This window comes from Coenobita brevimanus, chromosome 100 (assembly GCF_032717465.1).
Source record: "Coenobita brevimanus isolate Jiangsu-jjx chromosome 100, ASM3271746v2, whole genome shotgun sequence".
Classification (NCBI taxonomy): domain Eukaryota; kingdom Metazoa; phylum Arthropoda; class Malacostraca; order Decapoda; family Coenobitidae; genus Coenobita; species Coenobita brevimanus.
Window position 1 is genome coordinate 22,104,671 of NC_137053.1, and position 25,266 is coordinate 22,129,936.

Sequence of the window (25,266 nt, forward strand, 5' to 3'; positions counted from 1 at the left end):
TATCCTGCCTCTGATTACGATAATTAAGTAACGAATATTGGCTAGCGCCAGAGTGTCTCCCAGCTGCAAGGCTCATTACCACTCACCTGCTTATTATAATAATCACGTTTAAATGTGGGTGAATAAAGGCGTGACGAATACGTTGGTAGTCAGGAAAAGAGAATGGCAGGGAGAGAGGCACAAACGTACAATAGGGAGCAGTGGGAGTAGGTAGGTAGGAAAGTAAGGAAAAGCGACTAAAAGTGTTAGGTAATCCTACACAGTATACTCGTATGTCAAAGGAATAGAATACATCTTAATACTTCCCGATGGGAAAATCACATAGTGCAGCAAAATAACTGCAAAACATGAGAGTTGTACATAGCAAAGAATCCCCTGAACATGGCAAGGATCATATGAGAATCTTCGGGACCCTAGTGTGGGAATGCGAGACCAGTATAAAGTTTGATACAACCAAAGGTCAAAGTCACATATGAAGTACAAACTTCAGCAACGACTTTGCTGTGCTGTTTGTCCGCTGATCATAGACCATGTGTGTGTGTGTGTGTGTGTGTATGTGTGTGTGTGTGTGTGTGTGTGTGTGTGTGTGTGTGTGTGTGTGTGTGTGTCGTTCGTTGATTTCTTTTTCTAGGGTGATTCTACCTTGGCCTTACAAACTTCCAATTATTCTTTTGTATTTTTCTTTTTCTGGTTCTTACTATCTTCTCTTCAGTCCTTCATAGTTGCGTATTTTGCTGTATTCCATCAAACATCAAACGTTCTAAATAAGCTGAGTGTAAGTCACAGGTGTTTGAGTTATATTGTCACAAGTAAGATTCTCATGGTAGAATATGTCTACTATGCTCATCACAAACTTTAGTTTCGTTCAGGAATTGGTTTTCTTCAACTTCTGTTTACACTTGTGTTTTACTATTGTATTTGTGACTGGTTCTTATTTCTGAGTACCATTTTTGTGTTTTAATGCTTCTGTTCGTGTTTTAAAATTCCTTTTCATGTCTCTCTCTGTCTCTGTCTCTCTCTACACACACACACACACACACACACACACACACACACACACACACATATATATATATATATATATATATATATATATATATATATATATATATATATATATATATATATATATATATATATATATATATCAATGGCGTAGATACCCCAGTAGCGAATGGGTGAAATATGAGATAAGATGATAATGAAAGGAGAGAGAAGCGAGCCGTTAAGAACATTAAATCTTTTCTCTTATCTCTTATCAGTTTTGCTGCCTGTAAAGGATAACTCTAGACCCCAGCTCTGTATACTCAAGGTCAACTTTGCCTTCTGGACTAATAACATACAAGCTGTTTTTCCCATAAATTATGCAGAAAATCCTTATGTCCTTGAACATAGTAGGCGTAACTTATTGTGTGGGAGGAGCAAAATGAAGTTATGAGCCAATAGAAGCATAAATAACGCTTTCTTGGCTCTATTAATGGTATGCCATTAGTTTTTTTGTAATATGTGTAAGGGTCCCATTGGTAGCAGATGCCTTTATTGCTTATAATTGGTTACTGATTACTTTTAAGACAGCCTAGTGGTTAGAGAGGCGGAGTAAGTCTGCTTTCTAAGCTCGAAGACAATGTGACAGAGACACATTTTGTACACATTTTGTTCACTTTTGTACACTTTTTGTCACATTTTCACACTTAGTGTCACGTTACACTTGTCATTTGTTGCAATTTTCCTCATAATTTCACACATTACTCAATACGTGACTTTGATTCTAAAACACACTGTTTGTGCACCATTTCCCATTTTTCATTCACTCCTCCATTTACATTAGTCTGTGATTTATATCTGGATTATATCACCGAGGTCTCCAAGTTTCCTCGAACTTTGTGAGTACTTAGCCTCCACTATGTATTCTGGTTTAGTAAGAAATTACTTGATTTATATTTGTATTCTGAGGCCTATATGAATTCCTCTCTTGTAAAATGAATCCTGGTCTCTTCTTTGGTGTGTGTGTGTATGTTATAGTGTACAGTAAAGTTAAGTTAGTTTTCTCGTGAACTTAACTTACCCCTTTTGGTGATTGATTAAGGGTTAAGAGTTTACCGTAATATACACCCCCATAACAATTTGGCGACCTCCTCAGGATAGCGCTATGATAATATTGGCAACCTTGGCCACATAGACAGTGCTTACCCTTACCTACTTAACTATAATCAGTAATCATGGCCCTAATGAGTGATAGTGATGTGAAAGCATTTTTGGATTCTAAGCCATCCCCAACCAGAATGAAAACACTCACAAAACACGAGCTCATATTGCTAGCCCAGACCCTACAGTTGAGATTTTCTGCCTCAGTTACTAAGTTACCTAATTTAATACTGGACACCATGTTTCAGCAAAGTAAGTCCTCCATAGTTAGTTCTGAGCCATCTGATACTGCATAAGGTGTTGACCCGAGCCTTTGGCAGCGGAGATACCTGGCCCTAGTGATTTTTCTGCTCATGATACTGGTGACATTGTGCAACTTGAGCTAGCCAGAATTAAGCTGAGAGAACTTGAAGTGCAAGCCAAAATGAGAGAAATAGAATTACATGCTCAAATGAGACAGTAGAAAATGGATCACGAATTCAGACTGAAACATCCTGATAGTTTACCTAGAGTTAGTAGTTCATCTGCCAGGGAATCTTTTGATGTTGCTAGAATCATTATTCTAGTACCTCCCTTTAATGAGCAAGATGTCACTAAGTACTTCCATATGTTTGAAAAGGTGGCAGGTCGTCTCTCATGGCCAAAAGACTCTTGGACAGTACTGCTGCAGAGTGATTTGAAAGGAAAGGCTCAAGAGACTTATATTTCTTGACCTGTTGATCAAAGTGCTAACTATGATTGTTTGAAAAAGGCCATTCTAAATGCATATGAATTCGTACCAGAGGCATATAGGCTTAAATTTAGATCTACCTTTAAACAGAAAGATCTGACTCATGTGGAATATGCTAGAGTACTTACAGACTTATTTGATCAACGGTTGCATTCTATGAGAGTTCATGATTTCTGTAAACTGAGGAAGCTAATGATCTTGGAGATCTTCACTGGTAAGACAGACAGGGATGTTGCTACATACCAAGTGGAGAAAGATTTAGAATCCCTAGCTGAGGCTACTGTTGTAGCAGATAATTATAGTATAATTCATCAGCATGAACGTAAGCCTCAGTTATTTGTTAAGGGTAGGAGAGTGAACCAACCAGTACTTCTGGTAAAGGCAAGTTAACGTCAAGTGACACTAGTGGGAACACTGCAACCCCAGAGCATATTAGTTCCACGAAAGTAAATGAGGTCAGTGTTGCCAGAGGGCCAAGAAAAAGTGTCAGGTTTTGCCAGTATTGCCAGAAAACGGGGCACTTGGAGGATTGGTGCTGGAAAAAACAAGGAGAAAGCTCTGATGTGAAACCTATTACTTTGGTAAACTCTTGGGGATCTTTTGACACCAACATAGAGCAGCCACCCACAGATATTGTTAGCGGTAGTCAGACACAACCCTAGCAGGTGCATATTGTTAATAAGGCCAGAATGGAACTGTCAGTGGTTGATAGACAGACTCCTGTAGAGTCATTGTTAGACACTAGTAAGACTGCAGTGTTGCCAACCAGTGATGACCAAAATAACCCATAGTTCCAGGCTAAAATTCCCCAGAATTCCCCATCCAGTAATAATATATTATAATCTCTAATTATTATTGTACAGGTTCAGTCTAATAGAAAATTGCAAACATATTAAGAAGAAACGGTTATTCACAATTGATTGATTAAAATACAGGTTTTTCTAATTGTGTAAACTATTATTTTGAGGGAAATAAAAACAATGGCCGTAGAAATAATGTACTTTTTGGGTTATGACGAACATTTTTTTTTTATGTGAAGAAGAAGGAACCAAAGGCCATGAGCCCGCAAAACTGATTCTTCCAAGAGAAAAACAAAATACAGGAGAGAGCCAAATTCAAGTTCCATTCATTTTGAGATGCCTGGACACACTGCATTTGAAAGATCATAGGAAGCAGGAAATACAGACAGAGGGAGACAGTTCCAGAGTTGACCTGTTGCATAAATGAAGGACTAGGAGTAACGGTTAACTCTTGCATTAGAGAGTTGGACACAAAAGGGGTGAGAGTTTGCTGCTAGACGGGTGCTACGCGCCCGTCGTAGAAGTGGAAGAATGCATGCAGACAATTCAGAGGAACAGTGACCATTGAAGTAGCGATAGAAAAGAGATAAAGATGCAACACTGTGGCGAAGAGATAGAAGTTGAAGGGAGTCAGTAAGAGGGGGATAGTTAATGAGACGAAAAGCCTTTGACTCCACCCTATTGAGATGAGCTGTATGTGGGGAGCCTCCCCACACATGAGAGTTGTACTCCACACAGGGGCAGATAAAACCCCTGTATAGAGTCAACAATTGTGCAGGGGCAAAGAAGGAACGGAGTCGGCTTACCACACCCAATCGCTTGGAAGCAGATTTTACAAGAGATGTAATATGATCTTTCCAAGACAAGTCCCGAGCAAATGAAACCCCAAGCATGTTCAAGGATGATGCAGGATTAAGTTGAGTATTATTAAACATAAGTGGGTATACCTGTGGAAGATTTTGTCGGGTTGATAGGTGCAAAAACTGAGTCTTTGATGCATTAAAAACAACCAGATTATTTTTACCCCAGTCAGAGATACAAGCCAAGTCAGACATTAGGTGTGCCATAGCCTCATCCCTTGCCTATTGAAGTAACTGCTGAGATGGACGTTGTGGGAATCGAGTGGAAAGGTGAAGGGTGGAGTCATCAGCGTATGAGTGGATATGGTTAGATGTACAGCTTAGAAGGTCATTGATGAATAAAAGGAAGAGAGTTGGTGATAGGACAGAGCCCTGAGGAACACCACTGTTAATAGATCTAGGAGAAGAACGAACAGCGGCTATAGAACGACCAGATAGGAAGCTAGAGACGAAGGCACAGAAAGAAGGATAGGAACCGTAAGAGGGCAGTTAGGAAATTAAAGATTTATGCCAGACTCGATCGAAACCCTTTGAGATGTCAAGTGCAATGGCAAAGCTTTCGCCAAAGTCCCGAAAGGAGGATGACCAGGAGTCTGAAAGGTAGGTGAGAAGGTCGCCAGTGGAGCGTCCCTGACGGAACCCATACTGACGATCAGAAAGAAGGTTGCGATAGGAAAGATGTCTTAAAATTTTTCTATTAAGAAGAGACTCGAAAATTCTTGAGAAACAGGATGTTAAATCAATTGGGCGATAGTTAGAGGGTTGGGAATGGTCACCCTTCTTTGAGACTGGCTGAATGAGTGCAAACTTCCAGCAAGAAGGAAAGGTACAAGTTGACAGACAAAGGCGAAAGAGTTTGCCTAGGCAGGGTGTAAGCACAGAAGCACAGTTCTTGAGGACAACAGGAGGGACTCCATCAGGCCCATATGCCTTATTAGTACTGAGGCCAGCAATGGCAGAAAATACATCAGCTGATGAAATTTTAATGTTAGCCATGAGGAAGTCTGAGGGGGGAAGTGATGGAGGAACAGCACCAGAATCGTCTAAGGTGGAATTGGAGGAGAAAGTCTGAGCGAAGAGATCTGCTTTATCAGTAGAAGAAATAGCTACAGAGCCATCAGAGTAGACAAGAGGAGGGAAGGATGATGAGGTAAAGTTGTTAGAAAGGTTATTGGTAAGGTGCCAGAAGGAGCAGGAAGAGTTCGAGTTGGAGACTTGAGAGCATTTTGTACAGATGAAATTATTTTTAGCAGAGCGAAGAACAGACTTAGCACGATTCCGGGCAGAAATGTATAAAAGATGTGATTCAGGGGTGGGTTGGCTCCGGTACCTTTTATAGGCCCTCTCCTTGTTGCGGACAGCATTAAAACAAGCATGATTAAACCAAGGCTTTCTTGCGTTAGTCAAAGGATATGAGAAGGGAATGTATGCTTCCATGCCCGAGAGAATAACCCTATAATGCGCAAGACACACCCAGATAGCTCCTGGCCATGGAAGCAATAATCATTCCGGGGAAAATCAAAGAAGTACTGCCTGAGGGCCTCCCAATCCGCAGCTCCAAAGTGCCAGAGACGACGTTTTTTTGGAGGGTCTGCAGGCCGTACCGGAGCGATAGGACAAGTTAAGGTGATAAGGTTATGATCGGAGGAGCCCAACGGAGAGAAAAGAATAACAGTGTAAGCAGAAGGATTAGTTGTAAGGAAGAGATCAAGTATGTTGGAGCTCTCTCCAAGGCGGTCAGGGATATAGGTAGGGTGCTGTACTAGCTGCTCATTAAGGATAGAAAAGGTGTAGGCTTGTTCACCAGGTGGATCAGTGAAAGGAGAGGAGAGCCAAAGGTAGTGGTGAACATTGAAATCTCCAAGAATGGAGATTTCAGAAAAAGGAGAGATGGATAGAATGTGTTCCATCATAGAAGTAAGATAGTCAAAGAATTTTTGATAGTCAGTAGAATTAGGAGATAAGTAAACAGCACAGATATATTTAGTCAGAGAATGACAGGAAAGTCGAAGCCAGAGTGTAGAGAATTCAGAAGAATCGAGTTCAAGAACACGAAAGCAAGATAAGTTGTTGCATATATATACACAAAAGCCACCTTTGGCTTTGAAATGAGTATAGAGAAAGTAGGAGGATACAGAAAATGGATTGCTGTCAATTGCCTCAGACAGCTGAGTCTCAGTTAGGAAAAGAAGGTGAGGTTTAGAGAAGGAGAGGTGGTGCTCAACAGAGCGAAAGTTAGAGGAAAGGCCATGAATGTTGCAGAAATGAAGAAGAGAGTCAGACAGTGGTTCCAGGCACCTTGAGTCGTCACCGGGAGAGGGACTGAAGGTGGGTGCATTTATGGTCCCCCCCCCCCTGGGGACTCCTAGGCTATGTTATTCGACGCCATTTTGAAAATTTTGAAAAGGAAGTGTGGTGTGTACTGTGCATGTAGTTTGGTGTTGATAGTTAGAGAAACTTGTATTGAAGAGCATGCTGGTCTACTCTCTGTGTTACTGAGACACTGAAAAAGTTCAGCAAAGTGGGATGGTCGGGACCTAGTCCCGAGGGCTGATGAAACGGGAGCTCCAGCTCTCCCTGTCATCAGCTTTCCAAAGCTTTAAGCATAGAGTATCAACAATATACTCTTGGGTAGTGTTACACTTCACTTATGAATGGTAGAAACAATATCACCCATATTGGTTTTGGATTACCCTTGGAATATGCAGTACGAAACAAATATAGATTATGCTTCATCAAGGTATCCTTGAATTATGAAGAAAAACATTTCAAACTAACATCACTCAAATTACTCGAGTTAACTTAGGGTATGTCTAATTTCTTTTTCTGTACAAAATAATGGGTATGGTTTGTGTAAGGCATCATTATCATTATTATTAGTCTGCTGGTCTTTGCTGTAGCTGCTGCTGCTGTTGTCATCCATTTTCGTTCATTCGAATGCACACGAAATATCGACTTAATTGATGAATAAAAACAGATGCACTAGTGTTTCATTATAGAAAATTTAAAGTCACTCTGAAATTACGATAATTATAGATTACCTATTTCAGTTTCTACAGCTCAGTATATAGATTAAATATCCTGGCATTGGCAAAAAATCTCCAACCTGAAAACCGATTTCCCCATTTCCCCATTTGTACCCCGAATTTCCAAAATCTGGGGATAATTCCCCATGGTTGGCAACACTGTAAGACTGGAGCAGTGCGGCCGTCAGGTTCAGGTGAAAGTGGAAGTAAGACTCCATCAGGGTGTCCTACCCCAAGCAGTACACAAAGTGACTTCCCCAAATTATTTATTTGCTAACTTCATATCTAAGGGGTTAGTTTCACTTGACGGAAAAGGTGACGGAAGGAAGTCACTATACTAAGAGACACAGGAGCTTCACAGTCACTAATGTTGAAGAGGATTGTTGATGTAGCTGACCCTAATGAATTTGTCTTGTTGTAGGGTATGGCTGAGTTTGTATCTGTTCCCCTAGTTGAGGTGAAGCTCCAGTCAGAGTTAGTTACTGGTTCAGTAAGTGTGGGTGTTGTTGACCAGCTTCGTGTACAAGGGGTCACTTTCCTTTTCGGTAACAACTTGGCAGGAGGACAGGTGAGTGCTGTTCCCTGCATGTCAAAAACTCCCCTGAGTGAGGATAGGACTAAAGAGTCGGAAGATACATGTCCTGAACTGTTTCCCACATGTGCTGTAACTAGAGCTCTGATGGCAAAAGCCAGCCATGAGAATGTTGACCGTAATGGAAATGGCAATGCCGATGATGATATTGGGCTTGGTGATACCCTTTTCGCCCAGTTAGATGACTCAGAGGTTGATGATTCTCCCCAGACTGATGTAAGTGCAAAGTTAGCTGATATGCAAAGATCTGATCCAGAGATTGCCATTTTAATTGACTCAGCAGTTAGGGAAGATGAATGTGTGTCTGAACTGACAGTGTTATTATTTAAGGCCAAACAACGTGTTAATGCGAAAATGGAGACCTCCTAGTGTTGCTCATGATAACGGGTGGGAGACTGTACATCAGGCAGTGGTTCCAAGACCCTTTAGGCGAAAAATTATATCTATTACTCGTGACTCTTCTTTAGCAGGCCACTTAGGGGTGAGGAAGACTCTCTCCCACATCTGACAGCATTTTTACTGGCCTGGAATCCATCAAGATGTCTCCCGGTTCTGTAGGTCATGTCACACCTGTCAGCTAGTCGGTAAGAACAATAAGCCCATCCCTGCGGCTTCTTTGATTCGTCTACCTGTGTTTGAGGCCTCATTCACTAGAGTCCTTGTGGACATTGTTGGCCCTTTGCCTAAAACCTCCTCAAACCACCAGTACATCGTCACAATGTTAGACATGGCCACTAGATATCCCAAAGCCATTCCCTTGAGAAATATTTCAGCTAAATTGGTTGTAAAAGAGATGCTGACCTACTTCACCCGTTTGGTTTCCCTAAGGAAGTTCAGTCAGATCAAGGGAGTAATTTTAATTTCACACTGTTCAGACAAACCCTTAAGGAGTTAGGAATCTCCTGGATCACTTCTTCAGCATATTATCAGCAGAGTCAGGGTGGATTAGAGAGGTATCACCAAACTTTGAAGAGTGTGCTTAAAAAGATGTGTTTTCATGAAAAGGAATGGCACAAGTGTTTCCCTTTCCTACTTTTTGCAACAAGAGAGGCACCAAGTGAGTCGCTGGGTTACTCTCCATTTCAAATAATCTTTGGCCATGAAGTAATAGGTCCTCTTAAACTCCTCAAAGAACAATGGGTCAAGGGTGATGACCAAATTAACTTGCTAGACTATGTGTCAATATTTTAAGAATGACTGGCCTAGAGTATGGAAGTAGCCAGGGCACACTTGGAGTCATCTCAGGAGAAGATGAAGAGGTGGTATGACCACTCTAATAAAGTTAAGAACAGAATGTTTCACCCAGGCAGTCAATTTCTTGTCTTGCTTCCCTTTCATGGTCAGCCTCTGCAGGCAAGTTTTGCAGGCCCCTATGTAGTGGAGAAGAAGGTAGTTGAAGTCTACGTAATTTTAACCTCAGACCGCAGGAAGGAATGAAGTTTGTGCCATGTAAATATGTTGAAGGAGTACCACAGACGAGACATGACCCCCCTAGTGCTGCATGCGTCGTATCGGCTGTCGAGTTGGCGGAGGATGAGGGCTGCCATTTGACTTTGGACCAGATGACCAGTTGGAGAGAAAACCAGGAAGCTTGAAGTACGCTGACTGATAAACTCTCCCACTTGAATGCACAGTGGTGTGCCGAGCTTGTTGCCCTTCTCTGGACGTTCCCTGATGTCTTCTGGGACACCCCAGGACAGATGGAAGTGGCACAGCACGATGTGGACGTTGAAGAATCCAGTCCTGTAAAGCAGTCCCCCTAGTGGGCTGGTCCTCAGAAGCAGACTATCATTCAAGAGGAACTGAACTACATGTCGCAGCAGAGGTTAATTAAGTCCTGTCAAAGTGAGTGGTGCTCCCCGGTCACAATGGTTTCAAAACCCAATGCTTTTGTATTGATTATCGTAAAGTCAACTCCCTTACCAAGGCTGATACCTACCCACTTCCTAGAGTAGATGACTGTTTGGACATGATTGACAGACCTAAGTTTAATTTTGACTTGATGAAGGTATATTGGCAAGTCACATTCACAGAAAGGGCCCAAGAAATTTCCCGTTTTGTGGTCGGTGGCAATACTTATAAATGTAAGGTCATGTCCTATGGTATGAAGAATGCTCCTGCCACCTTCCAAAGGTTGATGAATGATCTCACCAAGGACTTGGATGGTTGTGTTACATACATTGATGATGATGTTATTTTTAGTGACATCTGGGAACAACACTTGAGCGAACTAGCTGCCTTGCTGCAGAAACTGTCCCCTGCTAATTTAGTGCTTAATTTAACTAAGTGTGAATTTGTGAGGGCTAGAGTGCAGTACCGGTACCGAGGTTATGTGGTTAGTTTAGGCCAAGTGAGTCCACCTGATGTTAAAGTTAAGGCCATTGTCAACCCCCCTCCCCAACCCCAAATTAAGAGAGAGTTGCAACAATTCTTGGGTATGGTAGGGTACTACAAACGTTTTGTCCTGAACTTCTAGCTCCCCTCACTGATTTGTTAAGAAAAGGAGTCAAGTATGAGTGGAAGCCAGAATGTGAGGAAGCCTATTCTAAAGTCACAGCCATCCTGTCAAGTCACCCAGTGCTTCAAGCTCCAAATTTTTGATAAACCCTTTAAATTAGCTGTTGATGCCAGTGGCCTAGGGGCTGGCACTGTTTTGCTTCAGGATGTTGATCAAGGCTTTGAGATGCCTGTGTGCTATTTTAGCAAAAAATTCAATAAGGCCCAGAGAAGTTATTCAACTATTGAGAAAGAACTTGCACTCATACTTGCCCTTCAACACTTCTCTGTATATGTTGTCCAGGGTCAGGTGATGTAGTGTACACTAATCACCACCCTCTGAAATTTTTGTTCTTTAAGAACAAAAATCTTAAATTGACCCACTGGGCCCTATTTTTGCAGGAATACTCCCTTAATGTGAGACATGTAAAAAGTGCTAGTAATGGTTTAGCAGATTACCTGTCCAGAACTTAAACTGTACAGTATCCAGAAATTTCCGAACTTTCTTCTCTCAGGAAGCGAGGTGTCACTAGCATAGTTACCCCAGTAGCGAATGGGTGAAATAGAAGATGTAATGATAATGAATGGAGAGAGAAAGGAGCCGTTAAGAACATTAAATATTTTCTTTTATCAGTTTTGCTGCCTGTAAAGGGTAATCCTAGACCTCAGCTCTGTTTACTCAGCGGTCAACTTTGCCTTCTGAACTGATAACACACTAGTTGTTTTTCCCCTAAATTATGCAGAAAATCCTTATGTCCTTGAACACAGTGGGTGTGACTTACAGTGTGGGAGGAGCAAAATGAAGGTATTTGCCAATAGAAGCCTAAATAAAGCTTTCTTGGCTTTCTTGACAGCACGCCATTGGTTTTGTGTAATATGTGTGAGGGTCTCATTGGTAGAAGGTGCGTCTGTTGTTTATAATTGGTTATAGATTACTTTTGAGACAGCCTAGAGGTTAGTTAGCCGAGAGAGGCGGAGTAAGTCTGCTTTATAAGCTTAACGACAATGCGACAGACACACATTTTGTACACATTTTGTTCACTTTTGTACTCTTTTTGTCATATTTTCACGTTTTCACATTTAGTGTCACGTTACACTTTTGTCATATTTTGTTGCACTTTTCCTCATTAATTCACACATTACTCAAAATATGACTTTGATTACAGAACACACTGTTTGTGCACCATTTCCCATTTTTAGTTCACTCCTCCATTTGCACCAGTGTGTGATTTATATCCGGATTATATCACCGAAGTCTCCAAGTTTCCTGGAGCTTTGTGAGTACTTAGCCTTCACTGAGTATATTCTGGTTAGGTAAGAAATAACTTGTTTTATATTTGTATTTTGAGGTCTATATGAATTCCTCTTTTGTAAAAACGAATCCTGGTTTCTTCTTTGGTGTTATAGTGAACAGTAAAGTTAAGTTAGTTTTCTCGTAAGCTTTACCTTATCCCTTTTGGTGATTCAGTAAGGGTTAAGAGTGCACCGTAATATACACCCCCATAACAATGTACACACACACACACACACACACACACACACACACACACATATATATATATATATATATATATATATATATATATATCGGGGATGCGGTGGCTGAATCGGTAGAGAGACGGCCTGCAGTCCTAATGGACCCAGGATCGAATCCCGGCTTGGGCAGGGAACAGTTTAAAGATTTGAATTTCCTACAAGCAGACTTTCCTGATCATCCAGATGACCTGCCGACATGTCGCAAAAATACCCCTGCTAATAACAATACATCAGTCCTGCATCAGACAGCCCTAGCATGTATTCAATATGGATGGTGGGTGTTAGCGCCGAAGTGGTGACATGTGGAGGTGTAGGAGAACTACTGGGCCTTGGAATAGGTCACTGCCCCCAAGAAATAGGCCCTGAAGCCTTTGCCCGGAGTCGGACACGTATATATATATATATATATATATATATATATATATATATATATATATGTAGGTATACATGCATATATATGTATGCATACATTCACATATATATATATATATATATATATATATATATATATATATATATATTGTTACATAGCCTATGATTTCATCATCCCTTGTATAATTCTAACTTATGATACAGTTTTGTTCATGATTGCATCATCCTTTGTATGATCCTAACGTACAGTATGCTGCATGTTTGTTCACGATTCGCCACGTGGCTTCCATAGTGACCAGGCTTCCGTGTTCTACCTCACTCTCCCCTTCTCCCCCTTATAGTAAAGTCGTTCTTTCTGTTGTTCAGAGCAGGACTGTCAACTCTTCCTCCCCTATGCCTTCATTTCCGCGTCCTTATTACAAGTTAAATCAAGCTCTGCCGGCCCCTATATAATGAGTTCAGTCTCTGCATTAGTGGCCACTTAGATCTACTCCTCATTCTGTTCACATCTCTGTCCTCCCCTGTACAGTATATTATTATTTTTGTGAGTGCTCAGGAAGTCTCCAGCCATCTAGCTGCTGTATAATTTGAGTATAAGTGTTATTACCATTTTTCTTGTATTGTATAGCCTAAGGCGTTAATTCGCAAGCCTGGTAAAGTTTTTATGATTCATATTGGTTCCATACTGTCAGCCAGTATTAGTAATATTTTGTATTTATAATAATATTATATCTTGCTTTAACTGAGCATTATCCGGTTTTCTCATTTTATCAGGGCTGACTTAGATAAATTTGCTCTTGCTAAATTCGTGTTAATAGAGGCTATTGCAGTTAACCATATATGTAACCTGTTTTGCCATTACATTATCCTTATGAGTCCTGAATGTTTAGTTGTTAGTTTGAGCATTAAACTTTAACTTGTAATTTTACCTAAGTCTTTTGTTTTGAACCTGGAACTTTGCGGGACAGTAGTGATTTTAGTATTCTCACATGAAGTGTTCATTATCTCTCTCTGTTCCGTAACATTAATTTGGCGACCTCTTATCAGGATATTCAGGATATTATCATAATGATATTGCTTGATATTTTGTGACTGTGATTTATTCATGTCTACTATTACTACTCTTGATGAAGCCAAAGATTTTTTGTCAAATGTGCAAACAGTATGTGATGTAGAAAACAGAACAAAGAATGAACTTAAGCTTGTTGCTCAACAATTGGGAATTGCTGTTCACTCTCATCATTCTAAAGATGAAATTGTTGGCATGATTAATAAAAGCTTGTTTAATGTAACTCCTCCAGATGAGCAAACGTAGATTGAAATAGCTAAGTTTCAGCTAGCCCTGCAGGAGGCTCGTGCTAAGGAGGCTGAGTTTCAGACACGTGCTAAGGAGGCTGAGTTTCAGGCACGTGCTAAGGAGGCTGAGTCTCAGGCTCATATTCAGAAGGCACAAATTGAACTTGCTAGGATTCAAACAGACCATGAGTATCGCATGAAACAAGGTGGAACTGGATCATCTAGCTCTGGTGATTTTGATGTGGCTAAAAATGTTAAACTTGTCTCTCCTTTTAATGAATCTGATTTAACAAAGTATTTTCGGTTGTTTGAGAGGGTAGCTACAGGTTTTAATTGGCCCAAAAAGTATTGACCAGTACACCTTCAGAGTGTTCTCACTGGTAAAGCTCAAGTAACTTATGCATCTTTGCCTCAGGATCAATCTGATAATTATGATGTAGTTAAGAGCTTGATTCTTAAGGCCTATGAGCTTGTTCCTGAAGCCTATAAAGTAAAATTTAGGAGAACTTATAAGCAAGATAAGCAATCCCATGTTGAGTAAGCAAAAATCAAAGAAGATCTGTTAGAGCAGTGGTTAAATTCTAAGAATGTAAATTCTGATTTTGATAAATTTAAGCAGATGATTTTGCTGGAGGACTTCAAAAGGTGTATTAATAAAGATGTAAGCCTATATCTTGATGAGAAAAGAATAGATAATTTGTCTGATGCTGCAGCTTTAGCTGATGAATATGTTCTCACTCACAAGAGATATTCTAAAGAAAAAAGGAAAGTTGAGAGTAAGTACGTTGCCTCTACTCAGAGTACAGGTAACAGGAAAGAGAATAAAGATGATGTTTCTCAGGAAGTAAATACCAGCTCCATCTCTAGATTTCAGAAAAGTAAATGTACTTATTGTAGTAAGCTTGGTCATACTACGGAGAAAAGTTTCAGGAGACAGAGTGATGTGAACAAAAAGGAGTCTTTAAATATTCAGTCAATTGTTCTAGTGTCTACCCTTGAGAGTTCCCAGAATTCTTTAACCGAGTTAACTGAACCTGCTTTGAGGGGTAAATTAAATTCTCATGATGAAGCTCCTCTTTTGAGCAGTAACGTGGGTGACACTCTCAAGAGTTCATGTGCTAATTTCCTGTCTGATGGTTTTGTCAGTCCTCTGGACAGTAATGACAGGAAATCAGTTAAAATATATCGTGATACATGTGCTTGCCAATCCCTTATGCTGACCAGTGTTCTAGGCTCTAATGTTAATTCCTCTGATGAAACTGTAATCTTACAAGGTGTAGGGAATAAGTACTTCTCTGTCCCTCTGTGCAGAGTGAATTTAGAGTCTGGTTTTGTTAATGGTTCCGTTATGGCTGGGTTGGTTGAGGCACCCCCAATGTCAGGTGTAACTTTCTTACTTGGAAATGATATTGGTGGAAGTCAAGTGTGTCCAGCTCCTCAGTTGTCTAGTGAACCAGTGACTGCGACCCAGGATTGTGATGTCCCTGATGTGTTCTCTCCATGTGCTGTCACTAGGGCTAAGTCTAAAGTTACTGGTGATTTAGAGGATAATGATGATGATGATGTTATCCTAGCTGACACTTTTCTTGCTAATTTGGACCACTCACCAGATGAGGCAGTACCCCGTAGTGTTGATAATTTGTCTCGTCAAGAGTTGGTTGAGTTGCAGGTTGCTGACCCTGAGTTGAAAGGCCTAGCTAACTCTGCTTGCAGTGAGGAAGAGTCAGCTGGTGCTTCTACTTGTTATTATATAAAGTCAGGAGTACTTATGAGGAAGTGGAGACCCCCAACAGCATCAGCCGACTGTGAATGGGAGGTTGTACATCAAGTTGTCATCCCTCGTGTTTGTAGGCAGGATATCATTAGAGTGGCTCATGATTCCAGTTTGACAGGACACCTTGGAGTGAGGAAGACTGTGGCACGCATTTTGAAACACTTCTACTGGCCAGGTATCTTCAGAGATGTTTCCTGGTATTGTAGGTCTTGTCACACCTGTCAAGTTGTGGGGAAGTGTAATCGCACCGAAAAGGTTGCACCTCTAGTTCCAATTCCTCCTTTTGAGGCACCATTCACCAGTGTGTTGGTGGATATTGTGGGCCCTCTTCCTAAGACTTCTTCAGGATTTTCTTATGTGTTGACCCTGATTGATATGGTTACTCGTTATCCTGAAGCCATTCCACTTAGAAATATCTCAGCAAAGAACGTGGTTAAGGAAATGCTAGGGTTCTTCTCCAAGTTTGGTCTGCCCAAGGAGGAACAGTCAGACCGGGGAAGTAATTTCATGTCAAATGTTTTCAAGCAGTCTCTGAAAGAGTTGGGCATCACCCAGATCACGTCTTCAGCTTACCATCCCCAGACCCAAGGAGCGTTGGAGAGATATCATCAAACACTCAAATCGATGCTCAGGAAATACTGTTTGGAACATCAAAAAGATTTGGATAAAGGTCTTCCATTCGTTGTATTTGTCGCAAGAGAATCTCCAAATGAATCACTGGGCTTCTCACCCTTTGAACTACTGTTTGGCCATGAAGTAAGAGGACCCCTTAAGCTACTCAAGGAATGCTGGCTGTCGGAGGAAGATGACGTCAACCTGCTGGAGTATGTGATGAAGTTCAAAGAACGGCTGTCCACTGCTTTACAGCTGGCGAGAGAGAATTTAGGAGCTGCTCAGGAGAAGATGAAGACTTGGTATGATAAGAAGTCCAGGTTACGTCACTTTCAACCAGGAGATCAGGTTTTGATTCTGCTACCAGTGTATGGGCAACCTCTTCAAGCCCAGTTTAGTGGTCCTTATTTCGTGGAGAAGAAACTCAGTGATGTCAACTATGTCATCGCCACACGAGATCGTAGAAAGAACAAGCAACTTTGTCACATCAACATGCTAAAGTTATATCACAGGCGGGACGAAAATAACCCAGTCTGCACTGTAGCTGTTCCACCTGAGTCTGCAAGTGAAGCTCTCCCATGCAGTACGTGCCTGAGTGATAGTTTGGGGAAGAATCCTGATATCATGAATGATCTCCAGACTAAGCTTTCTCATCTAGCTCTCGAGGAAAGGCAGGAGTTTTCGGCATTACTGCAGGAGTACCCGCAAGTGTTCCGTGCCACTCCAGGAAGAACCACTGTGTTGATGCATGACGTCGATGTTGAAGACGCAAAGCCAATTAAACTGCCTCCTTACCGTGTGAACCCAGTGAAAGTTCCTCTCATCCAGAAGGAGCTTGGCTACCTTTTGGACCACAAGATGATTCAGCCCTGTCAGAGTGAGTGGAGTTCTCCTGTCACTCTAGTCCCTAAGCCAGGTGGGTCACAGCGGCTTTGCATCGACTACAGACGTGTTAATCAGATAACCAAAACAGACACTTACCCTCTCCCTCGCGTGGAAGATTGCATAGACAAGATCGGAAAGGCTAGGTACAGTTGTGAGCAAATGAATCGAGGTCACCTCCTCCACCAGCATGCTCGTGTTGTATCTGGTAACAGTGGCAGCTATGAACTTCATCAAAGTTTAGTCGTCTGCTCGAGCGAAACAAACCCAATGATGATTTGTCACTATGCAGTTCTAACTTTCCCCTAATCAATATTATGCATGTAATGTATTATACTGATAATGATTAACGTGTCATACCCATTATAGATACAGTATATTAAAACCACATTATTATTACATAGATACCAAAATGATGATGCATTCATGCATGTGAGACACACAGGTAGCGGAAGTGATGCAGCATTTTGTTCAATTATCGTCGTGAACCAAATATCCTTTACCAGTTCTCCAAAGATATGTCGTAGGGTTATCAGTTTCCCCGCAAAGTAGCATTATTACAAAATTCGGTGGCGACCCTCTCCCATCCTCGTCGACCTGAGACACATAGCCCGGGTGTCTGCAGGTAGTGAGGAGGGGAAGCAGGGGGAGATGATAGTGAGGAGGAGGATGGATGGGGAAGAGCTGGAAGGAGGAGGAGACGAATGTTGGCATAAATTGAAATGAATGTAAGGGAAAGGTTGAAGACTGCATTTTGCCACTAAAGGGAGAAGGAGACAGAGAGGAGAAACAGCAAGCACGAAAAAAAAAAAAAAAAAAAAAAGAGCGAAAGGAAGAATAGGAGAGGAAATGAAATGCATTGGCTGGGGATCAAGGAGGCGCCAAAACTCATAGAATATTGCCCACATTTAAGCAAACAATATCCCCATACTGGGTGATAGTGTGGTAGCTCATGTTGCTGGAAAATGTGGTATAGTTGTGAATGTGGCACTGGCAGTAGTAGCGAGACTAGGCATAAACAACAGAGAGATTAAGTAGTCATATTTGTGGTAATTTCGACATGTAATAAAATATAGATAGTGGATCATGAATTGTCATTTGTCAACGCATTAACAGCTGCATAGTGTTAGATATGTAAATACTGAGATATTATTATGAAGTTGTCGTTGATGTGTTGCCAAATCAGAAAGCATACACTCTTATTAAATCATACAATGATGTCCGAATGATCTTATTATCGGTGTTATTTATAATATTGTCAGGAATAAGTGACTGTGGTCACTCAAGGAAGGTTACTTAACTACAAACTGTAACACCACTTTATCAGGCAGATCGATTAAAAACTGTAGTCAATTCAAATTTAACATACAGTAATGGACGTTTGTGGGCAACATTTTAAATTTTGTATATTTATGACATTTGACTGCATGCAGAGCTGATTCAGCGTATGTGGGTTATTCAGTACCCACTCCAGCCTCCACGGTTGTTGATGACAGCCTGAAGTCGATCAGACATGTTAGCAACATGCCTGTGGACCAGTGGGGGATTTGCCCGGAACAGTTCCCACTGTTCATTTGTGTGTTGTGAGAGTTGTTCCGACGTCCTCTCCTGTGCCGGCTCCCATGTGTTGATAAGATTGGCCCATATATTTTCTATGGGGTTCATGTCACACCCTTTACTAGGCAGCTGAAGAAGTTGCAGATTGGGGTGATCAGCAAACCATTCCTGCACAACACGAGCGGTTTGTATGGGGCATCTATCATGCACGAATATAACTGGGCTAGTGAAAGGATAGTTTCTTGCATGCAGAGATGGCAGAAAGAAGTCCTCTAAGATAACTGTGTATCTGGCAGAGGTGAAGCGATCTTGGATGTGGGTTAGGTCCCCCATACCATGAAGACAAATCCACCCCCACATGTTACATGTAACGTGGCCGCTTCGTGCTACCTCATAGATGTTGCGGGGATGAAACCTGGGAAAAAAGTTACAGAGTGTAAGCCTTCCTCAGGACTATGAGGTAATGATGGATATACAAAGGTGGTGGGTTTTACACTTTTGTGGGAATTCTGGTACTAAACATTTCCGCATTTTGAGATGCCTTGAACAGCAGCGGCCTCAGGATTGTTCGAGTGAATAGAGAGGAATGTATTTTATTTAGCAAATTACATAACAATTTTACAGTATTGTATCTATCCATCTATCCATCTTTACTGTAGATAGATAAATAATGTTTGAGAGTATAGAGAGGGATGTATTTTATTCAGCAAATTACATAGCAGTTATACAGTATTGGATCTATATATCTACTGTATCTATGCTGTATATATATATATATATATATATATATATATATATATATATATATATATTACAGATATATAGATCCAATACTGTATAACTGCTATGTAATTTGCTGAATAAAATACGTTCCTCTCTATACTCTCAAACATTTTTTATCTATCTACAGTAAAGATGGATAGATGGATAGATACAATACTGTAAAATTGTTATGTAATTTGCTAAATAAAATACATTCCTCTCTATTCTCTCGAACAATCCTGAGGCCGCTGCTGTTCAAGGCATCTCAAAATGCGGAAATGTTTAGTACCACAATTTCCACAAAAGTGTAAAACCCACCACCTTTGTATATCCATCATTACCTCATAGTCCTGTGGATGGCTTACACTCTGTAACTTTTTTCCCAGGTTTCATCCCCGCAACATCTATGAGGTAGCACGAAGCGGCCACGTTACATGTAACATGTGGGGGTGGATCTGCCTTCATGGTATGGGGAACCTAACCCACATCCAAGATCGCTTCACCTCTGCCAGATACATAGTTATCTTAGAGGACTTCTTTCTGCCATCTCTGCATGCAAGAAACTATCCTTTCACTAGCCCAGTTATATTCGTGCGTGATAGATGCCCCATACAAACCGCTCGTGTTGTGCAGGAATGGTTTGCTGATCACCCCAATCTGCAACTTCTTCAGCTGCCTTGTAAAGGGTGTGACATGAACCCCATTGAAAATATATGGGCCAATCTTATCAACACATGGGAGCCGGCACAGGAGAGGACGTCGGAACAACTCTCACAACACACAAATGAACAGTGGGAACTGTTCCGGGCAAATCCCCCACTGGTCCACAGGCATGTTGCTAACATGTCTGATCGACTTCAGGCTGTCATCAACAACCGTGGAGGCTGGAGTGGGTACTGAATAACCCACATACGCTGAATCAGCTCTGCATGCAGTCAAATGTCATAAATATACAAAATTTAAAATGTTGCCCACAAACGTCCATTACTGTATGTTAAATTTGAATTGACTGTACAGTTTTTAATCGATCTGCCTGATAAAGTGGTGTTACAGTTTGTAGTTAAGTAATCTTCCTTGAGTGACCACAGTCACTTATTCCTGACAATATTATAAATAACACCGATAATAAGATCATTCGGACATCATTGTATGATTTAATAAGAGTGTATGCTTTCTGATTTGGCAACACATCAACGACAACTTCATAATAATATCTCAGTATTTACATATCTAACACTATGCAGATGTTAATGCGCTGACAAATAACAATTCATGATCCACTATCTATATTTTATTACATGTCGAACTTACCACAAATATGACTACTTAATCTCTTTGTTGTTTATGCCTAGTCTCGCTACTACTGCCAGTGCCACATTCACAACTATACCACATTTTCCAGCAACATGAGCTACCACACTATCACCCAGTATGGGGATATTGTTTGCTTAAATGTGGGCAATATTCTATGAATTTTGGCGCCTCCTTGATCCCCAGCCAGTGCATTTCATTTCCTCTCCTATTCTTCCTTTCGCTCTTTTTTTTTTTTTTTTTTTTCGTGCTTGCTGTTTCTCCTCTCTGTCTCCTTCTCCCTTTAGTGGCAAAATGCAGTCTTCAACCTTTCCCTTAAATTCATTTCAATTTATGCCAACATTCGTCTCCTCCTCCTTCCAGCTCTTCCCCACCCACCATCCTCCTTACTACCATCTCCCCCTGCTTCCCCTCCTCACTACCTGCAGACACCCGGGCTATGTGTCTCAGGTCGACGAGGATGGGAGAGGGTCGCCACCGAATTTTGTAATAATGCTACTTTGCGGGGAAACTGATAACCCTACGACATATCTTTGGAGAACTGGTAAAGGATATTTGGTTCACGACGATAATTGAACAAAATGCTGCATCACTTCCGCTACCTGTGTGTCTCACATGCATGAATGCATCATCATTTTGGTATCTATGTAATAATAATAAGGTTTTAATATACTGTATCTATAATGGGTATGACACATTAATCATTATCAGTATAATACATTAGCATGCATAATATTGATTAGGGGAAAGTTAGAACTGCATAGTGACAAATCATCACTGGGTTTGTTTCGCTCGAGCAGACGACTAAACTTTGATGAAGTTCATAGCTGCCACTGTTACCAGATACAACACGAGCATGCTGGTGGAGGAGGTGGCCTCGATTCATTTGCTCGCAACTGTATATAAGTAAGTTTGATTTGTTAAAGGGATACTGGCAAGTACCTATGACTGAACGTGCTAGAGAGATCTCAAGTTTTGTAACACTAGGAAAGACTTTTGCATGATCTGTAATGCCGTATGGTATGAAGAAAGCACCAGCCACTTTTCAGAAGCTCATGAATGTTGTAACAGAGGGTTTGGGAGGGTCTGTTGTTTATATTGATGATGTATTAATCTTCAGTGACAACTGGAAAGATCACCTATGCCATGTCAGTAAATTTCTTGAGCGTTTGGTTCAGGCTAATCTTGTAGCTAATTTATCAAAGTGTGAGTTTGGTCAAGCCAAAGTTCAGTACCTTGGGTACGTAATTGGTGATGGACACGTTGCACCACCAGGAGCTAAGGTTCAGGTTATAAGTGATCTTCCCAGACCTAAAAGTAGGAAAGAGCTATAAAGATTTTTGGGAATGGTAGGTTATTACAGGAGATTTATTCTTAACTTTTCAATTCTTGTATCACCACTTACAGACCTACTGAAAAAGGGAGTTAAATTTGTCTGGACCGATAGCTGTGAATCCTCTTTCAGTAAACTTAAAGCTATCCTATTAAGTCAGCTAGTGCTCGCTACTCCAAATTTTGCTAAGCCTTTTAAGATGGATGTTGACGCAAGTGATACAGGAGCTGGGGCTGTTTTGCTGCAAGAGGATGATCAGGGTATTGAACACCCTGTATCTTATTACAGTAAGAAGTTCACTCCACCTCAAAAGAACTACTCAACTATTGAGAAAGAGCTTTTGGCCTTGATTTTGGGTTTACAGCATTTTTCATTTTATTTGTGTTCTGGTTTTGACCCCATAGTCATTTATACCGATCATAACTCACTGAAGTTCCTTTGTAAGTTTAAAGATAAAAATCAGAGATTGACAAGATGGAGTCTACTTCTTCAGGAGTATTCATTAGACATACAACATGTCAAGGGGAAAGAAAATGTTATTGCAGATTGCTTATCTAGACTTTAGACAGATTGTTTTAGAGTAATAAGAAATTTCCTTTGTAAATTTCTTTTTCTTTGTGGGGAGGTGTTACATAGCCAATGATTTCATCATCCCTTGTATAATTCTAACTTATGATACAGCTTTGTTCATGATTGCATCATCCTTTGTATGATCCTAATGTACAGTATGCCGCATGTTTGTTCACGATTCGCCAAGTGGCTTCCATAGTGACCAGGCTTGCGTGTTCTACCTCACTCCCCCCTTATAGTAAAGTCGTTCTTTCTATTGTTCAGAGCAGGACTGTCAACTCTTCCTCCCCTATGCCTTCATTTCCGCATCCTCCTTACAAGTTGAATCAAGCTCTGCCGGCCCCTATATAATGAGCTCAGTCTCCCATTAGTGGCCACTTAGATCTACTCCTCATTCTGTTCACATCTCTGTCCTCCCCTGTACAGTATATTATTATTTTTGTGAGTGCTCAGGAAGTCTCCAGCCATCTAGCTGCTGTATAATTTGAGTATAAGTGTTATTACCATTTTTCTTGTATTGTATAGCCTAAGACGTTAATTCATAAGCCTTGTAAAGGTTTTATGATTCATATTGGTTCCATACTGTCAGCCAGTATTAGTAATATTTTGTATTTATAATAATATTATATCTTGCTTTAACTGAGCATTATCCGGTTTTCTCATTTTATCAGGGCTGACTTAAATAAATTTGCTCTTGCTAAATTCGTGTTAATAGAGGCTATTGCAGTTAACCATATATGTAACCTGTTTTGCCATTACATTATCCTTATGAGTCCTGAATGTTTAGTTGTTAGTTTGAGCATTAAACTTTAAACTGTAATTTTACCTAAGTCTTTTGTTTTGAACCTGGAACTTTGAGGGACAGTAGTGATTTTAGTATTCTCACTTGAAGTGTTCATTATCTCTCTCTGTTCCGTAAATATATATATATATATATATATATATATATATATATATATATATATATATATATATATATATAGTGTACATACTTCGTTTGTGTTTTTTTTTCTTTTTTTTTTTTTTCTCTAACGGGCATAATATTGTCATCTCTCTTACTTTATTCCAGGATATGCTTTACGATTAGATTAAGAGGAGACGGATTCGAAAGGACCTGAATTTTTATAACATGAATTATTTTTCCGTGCTTTTCATTTTCCTTTTCTCTTCATGTTTCGGAATAAACAAGTAGTGGTATTAGCTGAAGTTCGTTTTTAGTCGTAAAACATGCGTCTACCCTTCTCTTACTGACATCTTTCCTGCAAAATTCTCACAAGTTCCATCATCTTATATTGCTGTAAAATTCCTTCCCCAGTTTTGCCGATAACCAAAAAGGTAGGCAAATTGATACGTCGGTAGAGAGAGAGAGACAGACAGACAGACAGACAGGGACTGTGTGTGTGTGTGTGTGTGTGTGTGTGTGTGTGTGTGTGTGTGTGTGTGTGTGTGTGTGTACTCGCAAGTGGTGTCTTCTTTTATAATCTTGTTTTTCTGTTTTACCCATTCGTTGTTTTCACTGATCTCCAGTTCATTGTGCTTAATTGTTTACAGTTTGATTCTTTCTTAGCTTTATCTAGCTACCTATCTCTCCTTCTACATTATTATACGTTTTTCCTTTAAGTTAGTTAAAAATAATTTCAATAGTGCTTACAGCAGCAGCAACAGCAGTAGTAGCTGCAGCAGCAGTAGCAGCTGCAGCAGTTGTAGCAGCAGCAGCACCAGTAGTAGTAGCAGTAGTAGTAGTAGTAGCAATAGTAGTAGTAGTAGCAATAGTATTAGTATTAGTATTAGTAGTAGTAGTAGTAGTATCTCTATAAGTATTAGTACTATCATCCTCCTTTTCTCCTGTTTTCATTGGTCATATTAATATTGCGATTGCAATGGTAAATAATTGTCTATCGTTCATCGTGTATGGTTGTTTCTTGACGTTCCTTTTTAGTCCTTCTTCGCTTGTTATCGACCCATCCACTACCATAGCGAATAACTATAAATTATTCTTTCAGTCTTTGCTGCAGGGTGTGTGCAAACGAGGCTCCGTAATGCGGCAATATGGCAATTTAAACGATCCTCAAGAAATTCATTGAAATATACATGGGAAGCTTGAAAAATGCAAGGCACATTTGCTCATGATATTTTTATACAACTCCCCAGAGGTCTGGAAATAATGTGATAGGAAATTGCAATTACGGCGGGAAACTGAGAACGCACCGTCCCCGATGAGATGAAGTTTTGGGAATGGGGCTTGATGTGGTGGACGTCAACGCTTTTTTTTAAACTGTTTTGCTCACGTATTACAACATCAATGTTGGATGCAATCATACTGGTGACAACATAAATCATCTTTTCTAGTGAGGTATCAGTGTTATTTGCCTAGGTGTAAAAATAAAGCATAATTAGCCAGAAAGATGAGCAACAAGTTGTGTTGAACACTTGGTCTCCATGGTGATAAGTGTGTTTGTTCACATCTAAGTCTTTATTATTCACATAAATACAACACCTTTACAATGACATCATTATTCTTTGGTAGCATAGTGGCAACTATTATTTACCTAGCTGCAATAATAAAAACAATGTCAGCATGCATAGCGAGTTATGGGTTGGGTTAACGACGT